At 41.7% G+C, this 26,869-nt stretch overlaps 1 protein-coding gene across 1 annotated transcript in view; it reads left to right on the forward strand.

Annotated features, from left to right (window-relative positions):
* Positions 1-19,770: 19,770 nt before the first annotated feature.
* Positions 19,771-26,869, forward strand: part of LOC132870525 (GTPase IMAP family member 8-like) — a 44,978-nt gene continuing 37,879 nt past the window's right edge. The window contains exon 1 of the mRNA XM_060904196.1: positions 19,771-20,185. The gene's annotated coding sequence lies outside the window, so the exon portion shown is untranslated. The remainder of the gene's footprint in view (positions 20,186-26,869) is intronic.

Consider the following 26,869-nt stretch of genomic DNA (forward strand, 5'->3'; position numbering starts at 1 on the left):
CCCTGGCGATTTTGGCCTGATAACATGCACAGAAGTTGACACAAATGGGTTTGAATGGCTACTAAAGGTAACGTCCTCACCTGTGATCTGTTTGCTTGTAATCAGTGTGTGTGCATAAAAGCTGAGTGAGTTTCTGGGATCCAGACAGACTCTTGCATCTTTCATCCAGCCACTGACGGTTCTGGATTCTGAGTCATGGGGAAAGCAAAAGAATTGTCAACGGATCTACAGGAAAAGATAATTGAACTGTATAAAACAGGAAAGGGATACAAAAAGATATCCACGGAATTGATAATGCCAGTCAGCAGTGTTCAAACTGTGATTAACAAATGGAAAATCAGGGTCTCTGTTAAAACCAAACCACGGTCAGGTAGACCAACACAAATTTACGCCAAACAGCACAGAGACGAGCCTCAAAACTTCTGGAACAAGGTAATTTGGAGTGATGAGACCAAAATTGAACTTTTTGGCCACAACCATAAACATTACATTTGGAGAGGTGTCAACAAGGCCTATGATGAAAGGAACACCATTCCTACTGTAAAGCACGGAGCTGGATCGCTGATGTTTTGGGATGTGTGAGCTACAAAGGAACAGGAAACTTGGTCAAAGTTGAAGGAAAGATGAATGCAGCATGTTATCAGCAAATACTGGAGGCAAATTTGCATTCATCAGCCCGGAAGCTGCGCATGGGACGTACTTGGACGTTCCAACATGACAACGATCCAAAACACAAGGCCAAGTCGACCTGTCATTGGCTACAGCAGAACAAAGTGAAGGTTCTGGAGTGGCCATCTCAGTCTCCTGACCTCAATATCATTGAGCCACTCTGGGGAGATCTCAAGCGTGCAGTTCATGCAAGACAGCCCAGGAATTTACAGGAACTGGAAGCTTTTTGCCAAGAAGAATGGGCAGCTTTACCATCTGAGAAAATAAAGAGCCTCATCCACAACTACCACAAAAGACTTCAGGCTGTCATTGATGTTAGAGGGGGCAATACATGGTATTAAGAACTGGGGTATGTAAACTTTTGATCAGGGTCATTTGGATGTTTTTTGTTGTCATTATGATTTAAAAATAGAAAACACAGTTGTTTATCAATAAATGGCTTCACCCAACCACTAACCATGAGTGGGGAAAAAAGTTTTTGTGCTATCATTCATATTCTCTGAAAAAAGGCCAAGAAAGCAAAAATTCTGCCAGGGTATGTAAACTTATGAGCACAACTGTAGGATGAAGGGAGCTCAGGGAGTTAAAATCAATGGTTGTTTCTTATAAATTAATCTCATAACCCAAATATAATGATATTCACCATTAATTTCTCAAATGAAACACTTGCAGTCAAAACTTTGAACCATGTGCGTCAAAACGCTCTGAAAACAAGGTACACTTGGTCGATATATCCTGGTTCATCAGAGAGTTCTTCCAAAGTTCTGTCAGGGTTGATATTATGTAGAAAATACGTCTTTAGAATGGTTATATCGTGTTTTTATCCCTAACTGAGAAAGCTAACAGAATATTCTAATATGTTATCTCACTTTTTAGATAAGTTTTTGTCATACGTAAAGTCGGATAATTTATTTTAAACAAACCTTGCTATAATCTTGTTCACTAATGAGTGAGAATTGCCGACATTATCAGCGCAACTCGGAAATTGATCATTTTATATGTAAGGTCCGATGCTATTGGAAGACGTAATTTGCGGTCAACCAATAAGAAGCTTCGAAACTCGGGGGTGTTGGTTATAAATCAAAACATCGAAGATGGACACGAAAGGCAGGGCCTGAATTTCATTTTTCAGAATGGGGGGGGGGAATTCCCCCCCTCAGTGACTCAAATGGGGGGGATTTATACAGTTTGTGGGGAACGCTACCCGTCTCGTCTTCTTCCGCTTTATCCGGGACCGGGTCGCGGAGGCAGCAGTCTAATAGTCCGGGAGCCATGGGGTCGGACCCGGAATTTTTGGTTAAAGGTGTTTTTTTTTGCTTTATCTTATAGATTTGAGGTAGCTCTTCAAGATTTAAGAGGGTGCCCGTTGATATCCCTTGGGCAATTTAATATATTAACCCTTTAATGCCCTATATGCCCAAATAATGGAAGAAAATACAAAAAAAATAATATCAGTGTAAATACTGATATTAAATGCACCAAGTTGGCTGTATCTGATAGGTATTCACATTTTTCTCTATATTTGTCATTCAAATACATCAAATGTGGATTAATTAACCCTTTCATAACTTTTCCAAATTAGCGATTTTTATACAAGTATTACATAAACTCTACAGTTAATACAAAATAATGATCAATATCTATGTAAGAACTATACAGCATGCAAAAGAACTATATACAGCACACACACACACACACACTAATGACCAATAACTATGTAAAAGAACTATATACAGCATGCATACACTCACACCAATGATCCACTATGTAAACGAACTATATACAGCATGTATACACTCACACCAGTGATCCACTATGTAAAAGAACTATATACAGCATGCAATAGAACTATGTACAGCATGCATATACACTCACACCAGTGATCCACTATGTAAAAGAACTACTGTATATACAGCATGAAATAGAAATATATACAGCATGCATACATTCACACCAGTGATCCACTATGCAATAGAACTATATACAGCATGTATACACTCACACCAGTGATCCACTATGTAAAAGAACTATATACAGCATGCAATAGAACTATATACAGCATGTATACACTCACACCAGTGATCCACTATGTAAAAGAACTACAGCATGCAATAGAACTATATACAGCATGCATACACTCACACCAGTGATCCACTATGTAAAAGAACTACTGTATATACAGCATGAAATAGAAATATATACAGCATGCATACATTCACACCAGTGATCCACTATGTAAAAGAACTATATACAGCATGCAATAGAACTATATACAGCATGCATATACACACACACCAGTGATCCACTATGTAAAACTACAGTATGCAATATATCAAGCATGCAAAATGGCATATACAGCATGTGCACACACACACAAGAATAGCAAAAGATACTGATTTTCAATTAACCAAATTGGCTGTACAGTATTCACGCTTTACTGTCATTCAAATTAGTCAAACGTGTAATTGACCCTTTCATAAATTTGCAAAATTAACAATTTTGATACAAGAACTACAGTACATAAAGCATGTACGTGCATGCATGCATGCACACGCACACACATACACACGCACACACACTAATGAGCAATAATTATGTAAAATAATTACATACAGTATGCAAACACACACAAAACACAAAAACTATTTAAGGAAAGAACTAAGAGTTCAGATGAAAAAAAAACCCCTCTAAACCCTTTTTCTGAAATTCTGTGGTGCTAAATCTCTACTCTGGAGCATCCTACTTGAAAGCAAGCACAAAAAATTGTGCAAGACACACTATTGACAGAACAACTGCATTTAGAGTTGCAGGGATTTTTACTCTTGCAGCTACATCTGATCATCTTCAAAATGTAATCTGGTGCCAGTTTGATATTTCCAGGTACACTTGTTGGGATCAGTGCTTTGTTCTGTGTGTCTTTAGTCCATCCAAATTCCTCAGGATTTAGTTCAAGTGGACGATTATCCAGAGTTCTCCATAATATTGCTTGAAAATGTGCTCTTTTCACATTTTCAAGAAATGCCTCTGTTGTTGGTGGAAGAGCAGCCAGGTTTGGTGAGGATAAATAACCTTTTCCATTCTTTTTCCCCCATACCACCAACCTTGTGTGTGACATGCTGTTACTGCCTCGAATGCCATAACACGCTGAGACAAAGTCAGTGGCTTCAATAGTGACTTGCTGGAATGGCACATTAATGTTTCCAATTGACGATAAATGATGACAATGGAGTGTATGCCTAATAATTTAAGGCTCGCGTTAACAACCAAAGTAATAGAGTAATAAAGGGCTTTTTGGTATAAGCCCCGCCCCCAATTGCATGGCCACACCCCCAACCATGGCTGGAACCCCACCCCCAGGCCTTAAACTCATCCTATTATGTTAACAAACACAAAAATAAGTATGATATATAGACTTTGGTGAACATAAAGTGAAGAATGTCAAAATGTCAGAATTTAGGCTATGACTGCAGCACATCCAACAATAAAGGGCCAATATCCGGAATTGCCCAAGGGATATCACCGGGCACCCTCTCTTATCTTAATGAGTAGACCTTGGACAACAACAAACAGCAAAAAAAAAAACTTTAACCGACGAAGCCAGGTTCAGCCAAATTTGGGCCTTTGGCTCCCGGACTAATCTGTATACATGAACATACTCTTGCTGTAATGTTCATGACTGTACCCATCAACTCTCCACTTGTCCACCTCACACTCCTGCCTTTCTTCAAGCAGCCCCAGGTCTACTTTAGCTTCCTCAAAGGTCCAAGGGGGAACTGTAGAATATGATACTGTAGGGCAGATATTAAAGCCACTTAATCCCATATTCATAACCCAATCCCTGACTGTCCACCCAAAGCTTTTCCCTCCATCATACAGTCGCTCTTGGCAATATCTCAGGACTGGCTGAGTAATGTGGCCATCATTGTGACCCCTGAGGTTAGCCCAGTATACCAGGGCAAGCTGCTGTCTTCTTAAATATAAGGGCATTTCCCCAACCTCAATTTGAATGGCTGCCACTGGTGATGTTTTAGCTGCTCCACAGCAGATTCTTAAAGCTTGGTTGTGTATCACATCTAGTTTGTGCAACAATGACTTGGAAGCCGACCCATAGGCTATACACCCATAGTCTAATACTGACCTCATGAGGCCAGTATAGATTGATCTCAGTGCTGCACCAGATGCATCCCATTCAACCCCACACAGGCACCTCATTACATTTAGAATTTTTTTTACACCTATCCACCATTTTCTGGATGTGGAACGCCCACGTCAACTTCCTATCAAACCATACCCCCAAGTACTTAAAAAACCTGACTCTTTCCAGCTCTCTGCCTGCCAGGTAACTTTTAAGTTCAGGACTAATACTTCCCCTAGAGAAAATCATAACTTTTGTTTTCTCCACTGAGATCCTAAATCCCCACTGAACCGCCCATTGCTGAACTTCATTAACTGCACACTGCATTTTATTTATAATGAAACCCAAATTCCTCCCCTTCTTCCACATGGCTCCATCATCAGCAAACAAGGCTACACCATCAGGCTCCTGTACATTCTTAAATATTTGATCCATCATTATATTAAACAGTAATGGACTAACAATACTTCCCTGAGGAGTGCCATTTTCTGCTACATAGCTGGAGCTTACGTCCCCATTTATTTTAACCCTTAGCCGTCTGTCAGTCAGGAAAGCCTCCACCCACTGGAGCATTCTACCCCCAACACCTAATTGCTGCAGCTTGATTAACAAACCTTTTGTCCAAAGCATGTCATAAGCCTTTTCAATATCAAAAAATATTGCTACTACTGATTCTTTATTTACTTGGGCTCTCCTTATGAAGTCTTCTAGACACACTACTGGATCCATGGTACCTCTACCTCTCCTAAAGCCAGTCTGGTAGCTTTGGAGAAGTTCCTTAGTCTCTAGCCAGTAGGTCAGCCTATCATTTACCATCTTTTCCATGGTTTTTCCCACCTGGGAAGTCAAAGCTATTGGTCGGTAACTACTTGGGTTATGAGGATCTTTACCAGGTTTCCTGATTGGTACAATCAAAGACTCTTTCCATTCCCTAGGAATCACCCCCTCTACCCATATTTTATTGAATAGCAGCAATAGCTTGTCTTTTCCCCTATCAGTGAGCCTACTCAACATTTCATAACAGATAGAGTCCTTCCCTGGAGCAGACTTCCTTATTTTCCTCAGGACATTGTTTAACTCTAATCTTGTAAACAGGGCACTCAAACTGCTTTCTTCCTGACCAACACTCACATTCTCAGTGTATTTTAAGATTGTTTCTTCCCTTCCTTTCCACCAGACTTAGGTTATCAGAGCTATGCACTCTAGCTAATGTTTTAGCTATAACCTCTGCCTTATCTTTGCTAGTAGCTGCAACATTCTCTCCATCAATAATCAATGGGTAGTCATAGCTTCTGTTAATGCCATTCATTTTCTTAATTGTACCCCACACTCTCTCTATGGGGGTAGTACACCCCAAGGAGTCACAAAACCTCCTCCAATACTCCTTTTTTGCCTTCTTCACAGCCCTCCTCACTAGAGCCTGCGCCCTCTTATACTCAATCAAAGACTGAAAGTTATGAGATTTCTTTAATATCCTGAATAACCTGTTCCTATTCTTCACTGCATCTTGACATTCTTTTGACCACCAAGGTACAATCCTGCTCAAAGGCCTGGCTTCTGTCTTTGGGATAGCCTCCCCTGCCGCAGCCACTATACTTGCACTAATTCCCTTACACATCTCTTACACACCCACATCATCATCCACGAATGATAGCCACTCATCACTCAACTCTGTATACTTCTCCCAATTAGCTTTTTCTAGTATCCATCTGCCCCCTCTTGTCACCCCATCTTTTAGCACCTCCACCCCCACCTGAACCCTAATAGGGAAGTGATCACTCCCAATTGTATTACTATCAAGCACCTCCCACCCACACTTATCAGCCATGTCCCTGGAAACTATGGTCAAATCTATTGCTGATTCTGTCCCTCTGGAAATGTCTATCCTAGTGGCAGACCCATCATTTATACAAACTAATCCTTCTTCACCCATGAACTCCTCCAAGACATTACCATTACCATCATCCCTATCCCCCCATAAAATGCTATGTGCATTAAAGTCACTACACCAAATTATTTTCCCAGACATATCCTTAAAAATTTCTTCAAGTGATCTCATTTCCAACTGCCTAAAGGATTATAAAAGTTAACAATTAAAACTTTACCAACATCACACCAAACTTCAACAATAATATATTCCATGTCATCTCCTTTCCTTACCTCCCTAAACTGTACCCCCCTCTGAATGAAGGTAACAACAACACCACCCATACCAGAGTCCCTGTCCCTTCTCACTGAAATAAACCCTTTAATAACAAAGTCCAGCCTAGGTATCAGCCAGGATTCCTGAATGCAAATAATATCAGGCATTACATCAAGGTTCTCAATGTACTTCTTAAATTCCTGGCCACTGGAAATCAAACTCCTTGCATTCCATTGAAGGATATGCAACACCATTAATATGATACTAAAGGTCCTGAACATGATTGATAGAGAGAGGACTCCTCAACAGTAGCATCTTGTTCATTAAGAGCATCCACAACACTTGTCCATTCCAACCCTTGCACGTTCAAAAGCTTCCTGGCAGACTTAACTATGATTTTAATCCTGTCTGTTCTGCTACTTGTTTGAGCCGCTTTATTAATGACATCAGCCATAAAAACCACAAAGTCCAGTTTCTTAACAATCAGTGAATCTTCTTGAATCTTTTTGCATGTCGTGCACTCTCCTTTTGATCTGCCATTATCATTCTTTGCCACATTAACTGGTTTAGGAACTTGCTTAACTGCCTCGGCATAGGACTTTCCTTGCTCAACTTTAATTCTCTGAACTTCTCTCATTCGTTTATACACCTCACAGCCTCCATACGCTGCACTGTGATTACCACCACAATTGCAACATTTTTGAATTGACCCTTCCGCACAGTCCCCATAATTATGTTCTCCTCCGCACTTACTGCATCTTAATTTCCCTTTACGTACTGCCGCTATATGCCCATACCTTTGGCACTTGAAACATCTCAATCGAGGAGGGATATACGCCCTTACATCAAAACTCAAACCCTATAAACACTTTTAGGCCGTGAGCTGCAGCCTCAAAATGTGGCTAGAAAATGATTTTCGTGGCACCCATCTGGGAACTATGGGAACTTTGTTGATTTCTATGGTAAATGACATGCTGAATCTGAAAATCAATGTTCCCACTTTCAAAGGTGTGGATAGCTATGCAAAATTGACCGCTGAACATGACAAAATAGGTAAAAAAGTTGAGAAATCTGTATTTTTGCCATATTTAACAAACATTTCTAATGGCTGGGACTGTCATATATTTTTCTTGAATCAGTATTTGTTAACTGACCAATTTCACCCTTGGTGAGCTCTTTCACTATTGTTCCAGTAGTAGTCAATAAAAGTTAAAATTGAAATATTCTGTACTCTCTCAAGGGAATAATAAAATAATAAAATATAAAATCAACAGACACTATTGGATTTTTAAATAAACAGGAATCAATGTTCAATTTTTTTTAGTTTTAAGTGGCATTCAGGCAACCTGAAGTATAAGAGAACTTTTCAGACCTTACCTGCATCAGTTGTCTCAGCTTGCATCAGCTTTGCAGTGACTCGTTTGGACCGCGGACCCTCTCGCAGGTTTTCTTTTCTGCAAATAATGCAGATCCTTGGCAGAATATTACTTGACCTGGCAGCTGCCTGACTGACAGCTGCTGAGGCATGGTGGGATCGCAGACGCTTTTTAGGAGATGGTGTTGAGGGAATAGCCTCTGCTTCTTCTTGCATTTGAACATCTTGAATATGGGTTTTAGCCAATCGTTCCTTACGAGCTATTGCACGTTCCACTTTGGTTTTATCAGTAAAACGACTATAACAAACGCGGTGGTACCCAAATGCTGGATCGATGTCGTTGACATCTGAAAAAACACACATATCTCATACTGTAACATTTGTTTTAATGACTTTCAAACATCTTAACGGTTGTTAGAACAATTTGGTGATTTTATCAATCTGGGGGGTAGCCTGTACGTCTGGGATTCCCTGAAATGTTCCCATATCAAAAAAGGGGACCCACAGGCTGGGTGCCAGCTGTTTTGTAGACAAGACATTTTTAAAATGGTTTTTAGGATGCCTACTGATTGTAGTGGACAGGTGGGAAGGGTCAGGGCAGAGTGTGTGACAATGGTAAAGCCAACGGAACAGGGGGCTGGAAGCTGTGATATGGGCAGCAGAGACCAGATAGGCGTGACAGCAGCCAGCACTTGGGCTGTCCGGCCCGACTCTGAAACGTCTTGTTTACACTTACACTAGACTAGTTACAGTGTGAGTCTGGCATTCAGTGAGCTAGACCCCCCCCCCCCCCCCCATGGTTTTGGACATGTTGGCCAGTTGTTCTTCAATACCAATCTTCCCTGACAGGCTCATGAAAACTAACCATGACCTATCTTTGAAATCTTCCACAAGACAAAAAAAATAATTAGGTACAAGTGGGAAGTCGAGTAGCCTTGGCGTGCCTAAGCTAGATCTAAATAAAGCGAGAGAGAAGCGGTACCCACCTTTCTGGAACAAATCATGACGTTGTTCAGCAACTTGTTGTTCGGGTCCGTCGAGTTCAAGCCATTTTTTGCCAAACTCGCAAACTCTGGTCCATGATTTTTGAGTGAACTGGCTTGGATCCCCTAGATTTTTGTTACAAACATGGATAATACACATAACTTGGCTCCCACGCCGTGTCGGCATGGGCGCAGCCATCTTTAGTTCCATCTGATCACGTGGACCAAATCACGGTCCCTGATTGGTCAAGATGAACAGAGTCAGCCATTCTTCCACAGCTAGGAGTGTAAGGATGAAGAGAGATATGCACCGAGTTCGCTTGTGTTTTTTACATAGCTATCCACACCTTTGAAAGTGGGAACATTGATTTTTCACCTTAGAAAAAGCTAATCTTAATTTACAATGCTTAAGATTGTAGTCCCCAGTTGGGTGCCACGAAACTGAACAATAATCGACCCCAGCTCACGGCCTATTTTTGGGGAAGCATGATTTCATCAAACGTAAGCAAAACCGACAGACTGTCGCTCAACACCCCATCCCTTTTCATTTTTAGGCGCTAAGCCTCTTTTACTTTGAACTTTCTAATACTAGCCCTGAGGTCTTCCATTGAATCCTCAACAGGGATCCCAGTTATTACTCCCCTAATCAGTTTTTTATCCCAGCCTACCACACACTTTACGTTCTGCCCAGCAAATGTAGTCATTTTACTGTTCTCATTAATTGTGCCTCATCCATACATTCTACCAGAAGTGACCCACTCCTTGTTTTAATGGCACATACAACTTCTCCTAACTCCTCATACACCTTCCTCGTCAACTGGATAGGACTCCAACCCGTAAACGAATCACCCTCTTTAACCAACGTAATAAATACCTTATACGATTCCTTCCTCACCGATGTATTCATATTCTCATTAATACTGTTATTAATCCCCTTCGATTTTTTATGCTTGGGACCCCCATCCTCACCAAACCCGTGCTCAGATTCATCCATCCCACACTTCCTACTCTGTCACTTCCCACAAGCAACTCCTGACCATTCACCCCGCCCAACGCCCGTCCTCCGTGTCACAAACCAAACCGACCACACCCCGGAAGCCAGCAGCGAAACAAACAGTAATAACACATTTAACAGAGCCGTCTCCGTCAACACCATGTCAGAGTGAGGAGCAGCTCGCTCCTCCTCCCTCTCTTGGGGATTCCTTTGGGGATTTCCCGTTAGAGCAATCGCGAGAGGAGACTCTGTGGCATGCGTTTGACCAAGTGAGAGTAATCAATGGTCAAACTCTTCAGCCAAGCATGGCACCGACCTTTCCATATTTTGCTATTATTAAAGATAGATTGTACTGAGTGATGCAGGACACTCAAACTAATGAACGAATAACCCAGTTGTTAATCCCAAAGAGCCGTAGGGAACTCTTATTCCATGCGGCTCACTTTAATCCCATGGCTGAACACTTGGGGCAGAATAAAACACTAGCCCAAATAATGGCCCGGTTCTTTTGGCCAGGGATTCATGGGGATGTCCGTCGGTGGTGTGCGGCATGCCGTGAATGCCAGTTAGTAAATCCCGCGGCCACTCCAAAAGCGCCGTTGCACCCTCTTCCTCTAATTGAGACCCCGTTTGAGCGAATTGGGATGGATCTTGTTGGGCCATTAGATCGGTCAGCATGGGGATATCGCTTTATTTTAGTTCTGGCGGACTATGCAATGCGATATCCGGAAGCAGTGCCTCTTCGCAGTATCTCAGCACGCAGTATTGCGGAAGTGCTCTTCCGCTTTATCTCTCGGGTCGGGATTCCGAAAGAAATCCTGGCAGACCAAGGCACTACATTTATGTCACACACACTGCGAGAACTGTATGGGTTACTGGGGATTAAGTCTATCTGCACCAGTGTCTATCACCCACAAACGGAGGGCTTAGTCGGTCGGTGGGGGTATGTGGTAGTGGGGGCGTGGCCAAGCAGCAGTCTGTGAATGGAGGGCGGGGTCGGGGAAGGTAAGTGGCTAAGTCATTCCACCTGCTGTCAATTATTGTGTGTGTGTGTGTGTGTGTGTGTGTTACAGGGAGGGAGCATAAAAGGAGAGAGCGCAGAGAAAAGGGGTCTCTCCCTGACCATAACGCATGTGTGAGTGAGTGAAAGAAAGAAAGAAAGCTCAATAAAGTGTGTGTAAACACCAACTCTCGCCTGCCGTGCTTTTGTGCTCCACCCACATCAGAAACTGTTACACTGACTTTGATTCTCGTTTCTACTGCGCAGACTCTGGCTCCAAACGTGACGACATGGCGGAGGAACTTTCACTTCAATTCTATCGAATGGGAGGCAATAGAGCCACACCGTCCATGTTTTCTATAGTTGATGGATGATACCATGAGGAGGTCATTTTACATGAATACAAAAATAACATGGCCATAATGAGTGTAATAACCATGAATTTAGCGTTCAGAAGTAAATGCTCATCCAGGACAGATGGAGGAATCTCGCTCTTAAACAGTAAATCTCACAAGAAATTATATTTGGCGATTAAAAATTCACACTCCATTTTCATGTACTTATTCAATCTGAACAGACTTGCAGAATGATTTTTTTTTTCTAATGTTAGATTTGTGTAAGACTGATTTGACATTTAGAACTCTGTGGAATGTGTATGTTAGGAAATGGAATCAATTACTGAGAATTGATGACATCAGCCACACCTGACCCGAACTCTCGTTTAGAGGGGAAGTTACAAGTCGTTTTCCATGACTACAAATACCATGCAGTCCCCCCAGGATTCCGCGGGCCTTTTTTGTGATTGTTGCAGGCTAAAATGTCTGATGTTGCGGGGGGGTTTTCCCAAAAAATTGCAATGAAAGTTGCGGTGTTTTTTAGGTTTTTGTTGCGATTACATTGTGGGAGGAAATGAAAGTTGCGAGGAATTGTTGCGATTTTCTCTTTTTGTGATTAAAATTGAGTGATATGTTAAATATTAAAGTTATTACTGAAAAACTATTGATTAAAAAAACAAAGACACTGAGAAATGGTCCTATAAACAACTTTATCACTATAAAAGATTACCAGGACTACAAAAATGCAGAAAAATAGGCTTTACTTATCCAAATGCACCTCATCTCATCTCATTATCTCTAGCCGCTTTATCCTTCTACAGGGTCGCAGGCAAGCTGGAGCCTATCCCAGCTGACTACGGGCGAAAGGCGGGGTACACCCTGGACAAGTCGCCAGGTCATCACAGGGCTGACACATAGACACAGACAACCATTCACACTCACACCTACAATCAATTTAGAGTCACCAGTTAACCTAACCTGCATGTCTTTGGACTGTGGGGGAAACCGGAGCACCCGGAGGAAACCCACGCGGACACGGGGAGAACATGCAAACTCCACACAGAAAGGCCCTCGCCGGCCCCGGGGCTCGAACCCAGGACCTTCTTGCTGTGAGGCGACAGCGCTAACCACTACACCACCTCCAAATGCACCTGTTGGTTCAAAAGTTAAAATGCAGAGAACCTCACCTGAAGTTACCTTAAAATATAATATAAATGCCTCAGCTTTCATGTAAGAAAAAAAAACTATTAATACCAGTACTGTGTGCAGGCAGTCTCTCCTGAAGACTAAATCAAACAATAATTATAAACTAATAAAATAAATGGCTCAGGCTTCATAGAAGAAAAAAAACAATTTGAACAGAATCTCACAGTATGATGCTGAAGCTGCCTAAACAATGGAAAATAAAATACCATTTTGGCAAAAATGTTGGCATCCATTAATTTCTTGTATTAAGTAAAAAATAATGTAAAGTGTACCCAGTCCTTCACTGTAAACATAACACACTTTTAGTAACAGAATTTAAGCCTACATAAACACTGACTCGCACATGCAGTGTTGCCAGATAGTGCTGACTTTTTCCAGCCCAAAATATGTTCAAAACCCGCAAAAATGCACTTGAAACCACCCAATCTGGCAACACTGCGCACCAACCTCACCCAGCCTCCCCTATACAGCAATATAGCTCATTTATCTCTGTTGAATTTGTCTCCATGTGTCCTGTTACATCTCTCTGTCAACATATTAGTAGTACTGTCCAGCCTTTGAAACTGTTGTTAATGTTATGTCAGTGTTTCTGTTGTATGTCATGTGTATGTATTGATTTGTTTCATTCTGTCCTTGTTACTTTGTATTTGTTTGTATTTGTTAGCAAATAAATTAAAACAATGCTTATAGCCAATTCAAAAAACAAAACAAAACAGAATTTAAGCCTACATAAACACTGACTCGCACATGCAGTGTTGCCAGATAGTGCTGACGTTTTCCAGCCCAAAATATGTTCAAAACCCGCCAAAATGCACTTGAAACCACCCAATCTGGCAACACTGCACACATGCTGCTTCTCTTGAACGTATACACGGAAGTAAGGCGGAAGGTAGTTTGTTGATGTCACCTCAAGACGACGCCAACGATTGGTCAAATTTGCGGGAAAGTTGCGGTGATTGGATATAATTGCAACACCGCCCTGAATTCGCGGGGATTGGTTGAATTTGCGTTGAAGTTGCAAATCGCAACATCGCGAAATCCTGGAGGGTCTGACCATGCATGTATTAACCAGAGATTTAATCCAAGAGTAATTAATTAAATCATCAGCTCTAACCTGGATACTGTTAATGAGTGATTATCCCTGAGAGTTTGGCTGTACGTCAGCAGGGCTGCAACCAGGAACAATAATTTAATGAGATCCATACTGCAGAAATCCCACCACTTCTACAGCAGATGACCACATCAGGAGAAATATATATTAATCGTCATTCATCACCAAACACAGATCAGTGCCTGCTGAGTGGAGATACCAATCTGAGAGCCGAGTTATAGACGAAGAACCAGATATGAAAAAAAATTTGTAGGAAGTTTCTGGTTTTATCAGTTCATTCTGTATCAGAACTTTGTGCTGGATTAAGTGTAAAGCATAATTATAATTTCTTGTTGTACAGACAGAGCTATACTTAATTATCTAATGAGGATAATGCTAACTAGACTGCATTTCCACAGAGAAAATGCAAAGTGTGCTTGCTGAGCTGTAGCAGAACAGCTATCATGCTAGCATGCTAAAAGCTAGCATGCCAATATGCTAATGCCAACATGCTAACAACTAGCATGCTAACAGTTAGCATACTAACATGCTAACAGCATACTAACATGCTAAAAGCTATCATGTTAACATGTTAATGCTAACATGCTAATAGATAACATGCTAACAGCTAGCATTCTAACATGCTAATGATTAACATGCTATTTGTTAAAATTCTAACACTTTAAGGCTAATATCCTTCAGCTATCATGCTAACAGCCTAACATGCTAATGGCTAGTATGCTAACTTTTAGCATGCTAACACGCTGAGGGTGACATGCTAACAGTTAGCATGCTAACATGCTCAGGCAAACTCGCTAACAGCAAACATGCAAACTCTGCATGCTACCATGCTAATCCTAACATGTTAACAGCTCTCATGATAACATGCTAATGGTGAACATGCTAACAACTCACGAGCTAACAGCAGGCATCATATCGTAATGGGTAGCATGCTAACAGCTAGCATGGTATCACGTGAATGCTTATATGCTAATTGCTATCATGTGTGCGTGTAAGTATTCCTAATAAAGTGGCCATTGAGTTGAAGTTGATTTGCTGTCAAAGTCTCAGATGAGCAGATCCTTGCCAAATGCATCATCACCTATGGGGGAAGGGAGGAACGACTCAGTCAAGCTTCCATTGATTAGCGGCAAAATGGAGAAAAACTGGACAGATGAAAGGCGAGAGAAAGGCGAGTGCGGGTCAGAGCCGATATCATGTGTGTGATGGTGATTTGGCCTGAGGTGCCGTATGAAGTTTGGTGGATGTGTGGTGAAGTGTTACTGAGCAAAACTCCATTCATTTGAATGGGGCCAAAAATCAATGGAAGCCTATGGAGATAAAAAGAGATGCGTGAAAACCAAGGAAAAGACTAGTGCAGGTCTCAGATGAGGGGATGGATCTGTGTGGGGACTTGGCCTGAGGCATCAAGTGAAGTTTCTTGAAGTTTGGTCACTTGGTTAAAAAAATTGATGGAGAGTGAAAGTTTTTCCTTCTGAAACACCATTCATTTTCAATGGGGCCAAAAATCAATGGAAGCCAATGGAGGAAAAAGGGATGAGCAAAAAGAAAGGAAAAATATGAGTGCGGGTCAGAACTGATTGCATGTATGTGTTGGGGGAGTTGGCCTGAAATATCACATGTTTGGTGCATCTGCAATGGAGCGTGTCCTTGAACCCATGCACTTAACTGCCAGAAATGAAATCTGGGGGGGGAGAGACCAGTCTTACCAAATGCTCCTTTAACCATGGCAATACTGAACATTTTGTCCATTTCTGTCATTGGGCATTTTGGAAGTACACTACCGTTCAAAAGTTTGGGGTCACTTTGAAATGTCCTTATTTTTGAAAGAAAAGCACTGTTCTTTTCAATGAAGATCACTTTAAACTAATCAGAAATACACTCTATACATTGCTAATGTGGTAAATGACTATTCTAGCTGCAAATGTCTGGTTTTTGGTGCAATATCTCCATAGGTGTATAGAGGCCCATTTCCAGCAACTCTCACTCCAGTGTTCTAATGGTACAATGTGTTTGCTCATTGCCTCAGAAGGCTAATGGATGATTAGAAAACCCTTGTACAATCATGTTAGCACAGCTGAAAACAGTTTAGCTCTTTAGAGAAGCTATAAAACTGACCTTCTTTGAGCAGATTGAGTTTCTGGAGCATCACATTTGTGGGGTCGATTAAATGCTCAAAATGGCCAGAAAAATGTCTTGACTATATTTTCTATTCATTTTACAACTTATGGTGGTAAATAAAAGTGTGACTTTTCATGGAAAACACAAAATTGTCTGGGTGACCCCAAACTTTTGAACGGTAGTGTACGTTGATTGAATAAGTTGAGTAACATCGTTTTTGTCCCCTGCCATTTTGAATTCTGTTTTCAGAAAGTGTTCAGATTCATGCTTCCAGTTCAAATTCAACTCCAGTACTGTATGACAACTGTCATATTCCTAATATCAGGCCACTGCCGACCCAGAGACAACATCAGAAGCGTCTTACCTGGGCTAAGGAGAGAAAGAACTGGACTGTTGCGCAGTGGTCCAATGTCCTCTTTTCACATGAAAGTAAATTTTGCATTTACTTTGGAACTCAAGGTCCTGTAATCTGGAGGAAGAACGGAGAGGCACAGAATCCAAGGTGCTTGAAGTCCATACTTGCCAACCCTCCTGATTTCGTCGGGAGGCTCCCGATTTTAGCCTCCGTCTCCGGCCTCCCGATCGTATTTGTTAAAAACTGGATAATCTCCTGGTTTTGGGAAATCCCTACTGCCAAGTTAAAAATACTCCCGATTATGTCCAATCAGAATCGTATGAGAAACACTGCTGACATCAACTGATTTTTAACCAGTGAAGGAACAGTCACTTCCGTAATGTAGGATTCACCCCGGCTGTCTGACATTTTTTACAAGCAGTCATTCATCATGGATCATAGTCATTCATCATTCATCATAGTCTTACCAAATGCTCCTTTAACTATGGCACTACTGAACATATTGTCCCCATTTGTCCATTTCTATCACTGGGCATTTTGGAAGTACGTTGATTGAATAAGTTGTGTAAGTGACCGCTTATGTTCTGCGACTTTTATTTTGAAATCCCTTGGTGATGATACACATGCACAGACAACAGCTCCAATGGAGCACTTGCATGTGACATCTCCAAAAAGAAATAATTGCCCCAACTGTTCCAATATCTCCAGTCCCGCCATGGTTCTTCCCTCAACCAACAGTTGACATGGCAATACTGCAGTATGTGCACGAGGGGACAGAGATGGAAGCAGAGTCCTTGGCAGGATATGTCAATCAGTACATTAAAGACACACACCATCCTTGCACTGAAATCTACACAGATGGCTCTAAGGACCCAGTAACAGGGCGAGCAGGGGCCTCCATGGTCGTCAGGAGAAGGGGAATTAGCCTGATGTGGAGACTGACAGATGAGCTGTCAGTCTATGCCACGGAAATGACAGCAATAATTAAAGCGCTAGAGTGGGTGGAAGAAGTCAGGCCAGGAAAGGTAGTTATATGTTCAGATTCTGCTGCGGTGATAAACAGCATACAGTCATGTAGGATGGACTTATTGTATGAAGTGTATATGGGTTTATACCGTTTGGAAAGATATGAAATCACTGTAATATTCATGTGGATTCCAGCACATGTTGGAGTGTGGGGCAATGAAAGGGCTGACAACATGGCCAAAGAAGCGCTAGAGAGACCAGAACCCGACATAACAGTCCACTTGGGCCGGGGGGAAATGAAAGTGCTAATTAAGAGGGCAGTGATGAAGCAGTGGCAGATGATATGGGACAGGGAGAGTAAGGGAAGGCACTTGTACAATATCCAAAGGGAGGTGGGGAAAGGAGTTAAGGTGAGTGGTAGCAGGAGAGATGAGGTGGTGATAACTAGATTACGGATAGGCCACTCATTACTGAACAGCACTCAGTTCAGATTTGAAAGAGTGGCATCAGGGCAGTGTGAAGGCTGTACCTTGGAGGAGGAAACAGTCCAACATGTTTTGTTTGAATGCCTAGCATATGAGCAGGAAAGGAAATATTGGAAAGATGAGCTTCTTAGGGAGGGTAGAGCTGACTTTAATCAGGCCGCAGTACTGGGAAGGGAGGCCAATATAAGGGCAATTCTGAGATATTTAACAACAACAGGGCTATAGAGATCTCATCTCATCTCATTATCTCTAGCCGCTTTATCCTTCTACAGGGTCTCAGGCAAGCTGGAGCCTATCCCAGCTGACTACGGGCGAAAGGCGGGGTACACCCTGGACAAGTCGCCAGGTCATCACAGGGCTGACACATAGACACAGACAACCATTCACACTCACATTCACACCTACGGTCAATTTAGAGTCACCAGTTAACCTAACCTGCATGTCTTTGGACTGTGGGGGAAACCGGAGCACCCGGAGGAAACCCACGCGGACACGGGGAGAACATGCAAACTCCGCACAGAAAGGCCCTCGCCGGCCCCGGGGCTCGAACCCAGGACCTTCTTGCTGTGAGGCGACAGCGCTAACCACTACACCACCGTGCCACCCGGCTATAGAGATCTTGCAGTCAAGTGACCGGGAAGTACACAACCGCCATCGTGTCGGGCAACAACACAGCTGAATACTGCTGCACTCGTGTACAGAATGGATCAATTTCAACCGACGGACTACACGGCTCATTTTTCTAATGAACAGATAACTAGATATATGTCTAAAATAAACGATCTACAGATTTGTGACCCTTATGGCTTTCCGGACGGAGTTTTCACGACCGGATTTTGAACTGCCAGCGGAATACCCGGACGTGTATGATTACCTCATCAACTTTCTCTCGCTTTTCAGTGGTGAAGCACTGCGTGCTTATAAATCTCTGCACAGTTATCTCTACAGAAATTCAGGATTTGTCAGCGACTCAGATGTGGCATCTTGTAACAAGAAAATAACAATCCTCATTGGATGGGTAAGTCACTTAAGTATTGAGTATAGCACTGACCAGCCGATTATAGAATAGAATAAGGTAATTCCAAATCGTCCATGTTGTTTACATGGATCTGGCGTTGGAGAGGTAGAGGCTTGGCAGTGGAGGTTTGAGTAGCTGTTTTCTGAGTTTAGTCAACAGGCCGCTCTGCCTGCAGCCTCGCTTTTGCTGCCTGCAGCCTCGCTTTTGCTCCCGGCGCCACCTCCTTCGCTTTGCTTCCGATAACAATCCACGGAGACCCCGCTATCTCGTCCAGAATGTTTTTTTTTTTTCTCGTCCGGAATGTTGTGCATGCGATGGAAATCGCTACAAACCGTCATTTTCTGCTGGAAACCAATGTCCAGTAAGTCCATACGGTTGTAGTGGATATTGAAGTCCGGTACAGACGAACAACACGCAAAAATACACACAAAAAACAAAAAACGTGCACAGGTAGGGAGAGCTTGGAGCCACAGCCGTTGTAGTAGAATTGTATATAGTAGGGTTTTCCAGAAGAAAAGGTAGAAGTAAAAGCAGAAGTAGAACCAGAAGTAGAAGGCGGAATATGGCGTTTGACCGACACGATGGCGTCTGTCACAACCTGGATCGGCTGTGACGTCACATGCAAGATCTCTATATGCCCGCATTTAAGTAGTAGAGGGTAGCAGAGTCTCCCAGGAACCAGTAGGTGGAGGTATGCGCAAACCAAGCGTAACCCGCCAGTAAACCCAAAAGAAGAAGAAGAAGAAGCATGTGACGTCACATCCGCTCCAGATTGTAGACAAGCGCCATCTTGGCGGTCAAGCGCCATCTTGGCGGTCAAGCGCCATCTTTCCGCCGCCTTTCCGACGCTGACTTTCTTTTTTTTTTTGCCGAAATATTCAAAAATTACCGTGCCACAATGCCGGATACTTGCATGGCATATAAATGCCACAACAGGAGAGGTCAGAAAACAGGAAGAAAGTTTCATAGGCTGCCACGGGACCCTGACAGGCGCGCAAAATGGATTGCTGCTATCGGAAGTTTGTGTGGATTTATATGTAAATCCACACAAACATATATGTTTTTGTTAGAATTGTGGATGTATCGTAAAGGTATTCTATGATGGCTCTCTGTTTTTTTTATGTCGTGGTCGTGAAAACTCCGTCCGGTAAGCCATAAGGGTCACAAATCTGTAGACCGTTTATTTTAGACATGTATCTAATTATCTGATCCAAACAACAAGAACAAGGCATGGGTACCGACTGGAAGGAGCGATCACTGGCGCCTGTGCAGTGACCATTTCATCTCAGGTTCGTCATGTATTTATTTCAGTATATCCATGTGGTTATTTGCAGCATAAGTTTATGACTTGCTCTAATAAAAAAATTCCGGGAAGTGGGAGCCTGAGAAAAGAGGGTTGGGGCGGGGTGGATTGGGTCTTTAGCGGTGTGGTACGAAAAAAAACCAGTAAAGAACTTATAAGAGTTTACCACTGTCTTAGTAGTAAATCCTTATAAATATAAGGATCAATCCTTATAAGGACTTATAAATAAATATATATGCCATGTATGATTTACTCCTGAAAGTGGCACTTTTTGCATTATCCTCATACAAATTTATGAAAATCTAGTATGTATGAAGTGAACATTGTGCATGGTTTTTACAGATAATGTGTATGATGAATTACACTGTCTTTGTATGCTTCATGGAATGTTTGTAGTTTTAAATTATATTTTACAGTTTAAAATGTATATGCCTTTTATATGTAAATCCACACAAACATATATGTTTTTGTTAGAATTGTGGATGTATCGTAAAAGTATTCTATGATGGCTCTCTGTTTTTTTTATGTCGCGGTCGTGAAAACTCCGTCCGGCATGGGCGTAACCACCATAGGCACTGGGGGGGACATGTCCCCCCCAATATTGGGAAAGTACCAATCTGTCCCCCCCAATATTTGGCGTATTAAATCAATATGAGAAAAATAATATGCCATCCTGAACCATGGCTATATAATGAATCCTTCACTTGTTATGTCCGATTTACTTTCAATTTAGGAAGCACAGAGAAACAAACAAACAAACAAAAAAACTTTGTGACCACCCCCTATCACTGGCGTAAAGTATACCCCCGCAGCCCCCGCCAGGCGGGGGGGCCGACCGCTAGGGGGGGCCCGTCACCCGATGTGATTCAATGCACGAAAAAGTCCGATGAAACATGAAAATAATAAACACAACAATGAAGCGTACCAGAGAAAACAGTGGTGCTCAAAAGCAGCAAATCAAAAAGAAAAAAGAAGAATTTACATCCACACTGCCCAAAATTTCATCCGTTTTTGGGAGAGTTAGGCCTTATCCTCCAGTTCATGATGCACTAACAGGTAGGGCCGGGGGGGACTAGTGCAGTTAAAACGAGGCTAATGAGTGAAAAAGTACCTGATTTAAAATGGGATTTGAATAAAAGTTACTTTTTATTATCTTTCTTCTCAATAATTCAATGTTTCTTTTTCTTGAATATTGTTCTCCATGACCACCAGCCATCATCCAACACATTGATCCAAGATAGGTTGGTTATGTAAAATAGTTAAAAAAAAAAAACTGCACACAAGGTAGCGTAATTTTCTTTAATTTCCGCCAGATTGTTTTATTATTGTGCTGCATTTCATTTTTACTCAGTAGGCCTTTTCAGGCCTGGTTCCATTGTAATTGAATAAGATACCTAGGTCAAAATTTACTTGAGTAAAATTAAAATTACTCATTTTTATATTACTCATAAAACTTCTCATAACAGTAACGTGAGTAAATGTTAGTTGCTTGCACCCCTGTGTTTGACAGATTTATTCTTTATGCAAACTTTTACTTAAACTTATGATGTATTTTATTTAACCATACTCTGGCTTTTAAAATAGTTTAATTTTTATTTTCCTAAACCTTATTGAACCTTATGTAATTATCATTATTAATGTTACTGTTATCGTTACTGCTTACTGAGCTGTATGAACTGTGAGCTTTGTCACGTCATACACCATTTTTATTGTTGGATTTATTTGTAATAAATGGATAGCCTACTCTGCTGGTGTACTGAATATGAATGAATTAACAAAACATCTAGGCCTATGGGTTAGGCACTTCTATACGTGTTTAAATGGGCCTGGGCTGTCAGGGGCTGAGCCCTGGCACTTTTTTCACACTTTTCAGCAATCAAAAGAGAGATATACAGAGAGAGAGGAGGCCGTGGCAGGGTGGCCTTGGGGGGGGACACTTTTAGTAGCTGCAGGGGGGCCCCAAGTACTTGCGTTACGCCAGTGCCCCCTATGATTGTGCACTTGGGTCAGCCCATGATGCCGTAGTGCGGCTTAGTTGGTTTGAAAATCCACTCAGTCGGACTGTCAGGTAGGCTGCTGGTGGACACATTCAAATGGCGGTAGCCGCAAAGAAAAGGAAGGACCAACGGGCTGACATTCGCCTTTTTTGCCAGATGAGTCACAGACATGATGAGTCTGTCACAGAGAGTCACAGGCATGATGGAGGAAGGGAACAGACAGAGACCTGCTCTGAAGATGAACTGGTAAAGAGCATTGTATTACGAGTCCTTAAAACAACTTTGCATTATTTCTAACCTCATCATAGGCTGCATGTCATCAGTAGGCTAGTAATAAGAGCATACTATCCTCTAATTAAATGTAAATAAATTAAATAAAATTATCATTTTGGTCAGTCATAATTATCATTTTGGGGCGGCACGGTGGTGTAGTGGTTAGCGCTGTTGCCTCACAGCAAGAAGGTCCTGGGTTCGAGCCCTGTGGCCGGCGAGGGCCTTTCTGTGTGGAGTTTGCATGTTCTCCCCGTGTCCGCGTGGGTTTCCTCCAGGTGCTCCGGTTTCCCCCACAGTCCAAAGACATGCAGGTTAGGTTAACTGGTGACTCTAAATTGACCGTAGGTGTGAATGTGAGTGTGAATGGTTGTCTGTGTCTATGTGTCAGCCCTGTGATGACCTGGCGACTTGTCCAGGGTGTACCCCGCCTTTCGCCCGTAGTCAGTTGGGATAGGCTCCAGCTTGCCTGCGACCCTGTAGAAGGATAAAGCGGCTAGAGATAATGAGATGAGATAATTATCATTTTGGTCACTCATAATTATCATTTTGGTCAGTCCCTCTATTAGAGGGATTTCACTGACGTCACCCGAAACCGGAAGTAAACAGACCCTGCACCATATTGGAAGACCAACAAACTCGTGATTAGGGGGAAATAATGGCAGCGGTATGTGAACCCACGAGAATAAAGTGGAGTGGCAAACGACTTAAACAAACAAATCTGAGCTGTTTTATTTATGATTTATTGGCCCAACAGTAGACTTGAAAGAAACCTGTGTGAGACTTGGCAAAAAACTGTGGATATAATGGATAAGTCTGTGCATGATCTGCGGACACTTTGAGGTAAGCAAACGCAAGAAATTCAGATTTAAAACACGCTAAATTGGCCCCAAGTTGATCTGTATGAGGAACAAGCCTCCCAGACTTCTACAATTTAATAATAATAATAATAATAATAATAATAATAATAATTTAGGATGGTTTGGGGCTTGCTCTCCCTCCTATTATATAAATAAAGCATAGTTGTTGTGTAGGCATATATCATAAATACATATGTATAATTTGGATAAATTAACCTAAATTATGGATACCTTAATAGGAACAAAAAGTATTAATTTTTCAACTGAAAAGATATATTATTAAAAGATAAATATCAACAAGATTACCTTGGCCATAACTATGTGTAGGTTATTCTTAACAACAGCTGTAATATCACGAACCAAGCCACTAACAACATAATTGTAAGCCTGTAGCCCTTTGTAGGCTTTCAATTCATCAGCAGTGTAGGCACTGGGTGTAAACAACAAATAGTTTACAATGTCTGGGTAGCAAACAGATGGCAGAATTGGTGTCCGGTCCTCCTTATGTTTCCATTCTCCCTTGCCCCGAGTCTTATCATATGGGTCAAACCCATCAATCACAGCGAGTTTCTCCACATACCGTGCCCTTTCTGCAGCTGGTAATGTACTCACATAACCAGAATTATCAGCCATCGTGTCACTTCACTCTCGCTCGTAGTTTGTTTTATATTGTGAGTATGTATGTATGTATGTACTTGAGGTCTTCCAATATGGCGCCCTAACAAAATCTCGCGGTACGGTGACGTCACACGGTAGCCCTCTATTCTTGAACGCCTCCATATTTTTGGGCCATTTATTTAGATAAAGTCAATATATTTTCTACAAAGTTCTATGTTGTTTTGACCTATTAACCAGGGTAATGCTCCTTTCTATTGCTTTGGTAGCCATTTTTTTGTAGCAATTTGGCATTTCTGCATTTGTTTGAAGTGTGTGTGTGTGTGTGTGTGTGTGTGTGTGAGACTAGCTCTGGTGTGACAGATTTTCATGCAGTGTTTTACATGTTTTTTGTATGTTGTATTGCGTTACATGTTTTGCAGTTGCACATTCTGTTTTGTGTTTTGCCTGATACACAATAAAAAAACAAGATATAAATGTTAACATGTTCATTGGTAATTGTATTCATCAAAACAATGTTCTAGATAAGCACATCTTTATCAATAGGCCCATATGAAAATTGGCGAAATGCACTTAAAAATATTTTGGGAAGGGCTCAAATTTGGACCCCCCCAATATTTATACCATGGTTACGCCCTTGCCGTCCGGTAAGCCATAAGGGTCACAAATCTGTAGACCGTTTATTTTAGACATGTATCTAATTATCTGTGCATTAGAAAAATGAGCCGTGTAGTCCGTCGGTTGAAAGTGATCCATTCTGTACAAGAGTGCAGCAGTATTCAGCGGTGTTGTTGCCCGACAAGATGGCGTCTGTGTACTTTCCGGTCACGTGACTGCAAGATCTCTATATGGTAGACATTTTATAAAAGTATTTTGGCATTTTCGGTCTGACTTTGAACATACAGCACAGCACACACACATGGCGTGAATCCACCTTTGTCTAAGTTTTAGAAGTTTTTTTTTTGTCTCAACAAAGTTGGAATTCTGAGTTGAAGTGTTTACAAGTGGCAACACGGAGTGTTAATGGATTGCCGAATGGACTGCTAGTTTGCACCCTTGGAAAGTGGAGTGAGGTATGCAATGTCTGTTTTTTTTTCTTTTTTGTTTGTTGTTAAGATAATTAGTGAAATGTGTGAACCGTGAGTGTCGCTATTGAGGACATGTGACTCTGAATGTTTTGTAATGTGTGTAGGCTGTGCTTATTGGTAAACGTGTAATTATGGTGATGTGAATTGTGAAGGTGTAAGGTGTAGGAATTGTGCTTGTACATGGACTCTTTTATCTTTATTACTGGACTAGTCTTCTTGTTTGTGAAAGATGTACATTTTGTTATTAAATTTTAGTTTCACGGTGCTGAAGGAACGACGAAATAAATGTGAATGCACCCATTTCAAGACTCCATCTGCTTTTCCTTCCGAGGGCTGCTACAGTGAAACTCGTCACTAGGCTTGAGTCAACCACCATGCTCCACCAGGACCATCCACCAGGACCAGCGTGCTGAATGTGCACGAATTTCCATCCATGGTCTACAGATAAGTCCACCGCTAGAGACTTTTTCAGACTTAGTAACCTACAAGTGAAATTCAGTGACATTTAACACAGACATTGAAGGTTGCGAAATGGAAATAGCCTATTCACTGGGGTTGTGTGTTTATCAGACCGTTGGGTAATTTTATAAAATCGTTTTAAATGTGCAAACTGAATGTAATTACCAGAGTTGAGCACATACCTACTACACTTACTTACTCAATATAGACATAGATAAATAATATATCCAAACAGACTGAAGAAGCAGAGATGTTGGAGATCTTTGGAGAAGCAAATCAAACACAAGTTATTCGGTCCAGCCCCCGCGAGCGAAAGTTAACAGAGAAGGGGCAAGCCTTACATGAACAGGCCGCAAAAAAAATGAGAAAGCATTTAATAAGGCTTATGAATTGTGGAGAAAGTCAGCGAAGGATATAAGAACACAAAGTCCTGTTGCTCACATGAGGAGCTTGAATTATACCAAGTCAATATTGAGTCTAAACACAAGGTGATTGCTGAACATTATCAGGCCATGCAGCGAAACCGTAGTACAACTCCAGACATTGTAAAACGAATGGATGCATGTGGATCTATAACATCAGATATTTGTGAACTTGTCGCTAGACGACTAAAGAGCACACATGAATTTAATGACCAACTTGAAAAGGAAAGAGTGAGACAGATATTGAATAAACAGGAGTATGGATCAGTCTTTGGTAGAACAAACACAGAAACTGTGGTCTCTGGGCTGTCTAAGGAATCGGATAAAGTCTCCAATGCCAACTCTGCGGCGTCCAGCAAACGTGCCAATGCTGAGGCGGAATTTGCTGCCAAGGTGGAACAGGCAAAGGCTATGCAAGAGCTGCATGCTCAACAATCGAAGCTTGATGAAATGGAGCAGGAATGGAAAGCAAAGGAAGCTGAAATTAAATTAAAAATGCAAAAGGAAAAAATAAAGCTTCAACAGCTACAAGCTGACAGTGATGTAAAGGTAGCAGCAGCACGTGTTAAAGCCTACAATGACAATGTAGGCCTCATTCGTGGCAGTGAACAACTTCAAACCCCAGAGGACCACCAAAACACTTCAAAACTTCCATTAAATGCCCAAGCCACACTCTTTCAGTCACATTATGCATTACAAGGAACCTTGACAAATCCATCAGTCAATTTAGCACGAGAAATTGCTAGTTCATTTACTCTAAGTCGTCTACCTGTTCCAGAACCTACGACATTCACCGGTGATCCCTTGAAATTCATAGATTGGCAATTGTCCTTTAACGCCTTAATCGATCAGAGGCCACTTCCTGTTGCCGAAAAAATGCTTTATTTAAAGAGTTATCTTGCAGGAGAAGCACACAAGGCGGTGGAAGGATTTTTCTACCGAAACGCAGAGGATGCCTA

This window comes from Neoarius graeffei, chromosome 22, assembly GCF_027579695.1.
Source record: "Neoarius graeffei isolate fNeoGra1 chromosome 22, fNeoGra1.pri, whole genome shotgun sequence".
Classification (NCBI taxonomy): Eukaryota; Metazoa; Chordata; class Actinopteri; order Siluriformes; family Ariidae; genus Neoarius; species Neoarius graeffei.